The sequence below is a fragment of the Triticum dicoccoides genome, chromosome 7B (genome assembly GCF_002162155.2).
Source record: "Triticum dicoccoides isolate Atlit2015 ecotype Zavitan chromosome 7B, WEW_v2.0, whole genome shotgun sequence".
Lineage (NCBI taxonomy): Eukaryota > Viridiplantae > Streptophyta > Magnoliopsida > Poales > Poaceae > Triticum > Triticum dicoccoides.
The window spans coordinates 56,663,826-56,664,857 of NC_041393.1; the positions used below are offsets into that span (position 1 = coordinate 56,663,826).

At 54.8% G+C, this 1,032-nt stretch overlaps 1 protein-coding gene across 2 annotated transcripts in view; it reads right to left on the bottom strand.

The window, feature by feature from the left end:
* The window catches only part of LOC119337962 (probable E3 ubiquitin-protein ligase XBOS35), a 5,404-nt gene extending 4,745 nt beyond the window's left edge, over positions 1–659 (bottom strand). The window contains exon 1 of one of the 2 annotated variants that reach the window (XM_037610245.1): positions 195–659. The gene's annotated coding sequence lies outside the window, so the exon portion shown is untranslated. Of the gene's footprint in view, positions 1–116 lie in introns of both variants that reach the window. The other variant, XM_037610244.1, reaches the window with a different exon arrangement.
* Positions 660–1,032: the final 373 nt, after the last annotated feature.

The following is a 1,032-nucleotide window of genomic DNA, read 5'->3' on the forward strand; positions in this document are numbered from 1 at the left end:
ATTGCATCATTTTGACATTTCTACAAGAAGAAAAATGACAACAGGCTCGGAACAATTCAGCGACGACGAACCCGGATCAGGGATTCACAAAATATACGGAAACATTGCAAACATACCTCTGGAATACCAGATCTTTCGGCTACAAGAAATGGATGCGCGAGTAATGGGGATCAGTCCAGCGCATCTCCCCTCACCTGCCGCCCCTCAAAAGGGGATCTTCAGGCGGCGGGCACCCGGCCAGGAAGAAGCTCCTCCTCCACCTTACCGTCACCACCAACACATCAAGAAACGCAACTCAGGGACAAGGCGGAAGACAGCAGATGGAAGCCGCCACCACCGCCGCCGCCGCGGGATCAGGAACTAACTGCAAATGGCTCGGGGCTGGGAAGAACGGAAGAACAAGGGAGGTGGGAGACAGGACAAGGATGGGGAGGGGGGCCTGCAGGGGAGAGCACGAGGAGCTGGAGGGTGTGCCACATGGAACGGAGTTGAATTGGCTCTCGCGAATTATTATTGTGATTTTTCCGGCTAGCTGCCGGCGCGGAGGCGTGGGATTGCTCCTGTGACAGATGTTCCTTGGTGATGTCGGGAACCTGCACTGACACTTTCTTCCTTTCGTTTTCTGCTATTTGCAGGACAGTGACATGGAGCTAGGGTGAGAAACCGGCTCTTGGTTCGACAAAGAAGAAGTGTGTGGATATAAGAGCATCTCGTCCTGTTTTACATATAAAATAGGGCAATGATAGGCGCCGGCGCGCATACCCAAATTTTGGCCGGTCACGCCTCAGCCGTCCGATTTTTTTATCTGTACCGTCAAATCCTTATGCATGAACGACGTCATCCCCTCCCACGTGTGTCCCTCCTCCCCGTCGTCTTCCTCTAGTCACCTCACAGCTCCGCCTACCTCCCAGACAGCCCTTGCACTCCGCCTGCCCCGCCGGCTTGCCTCGCCGCCGATGCTCGCCGCCGTCGTCGATCGCCACCGTGGCCGGTTGTCTTTTCGAGCATAGAAGAAAAAACATAGGGAGACAT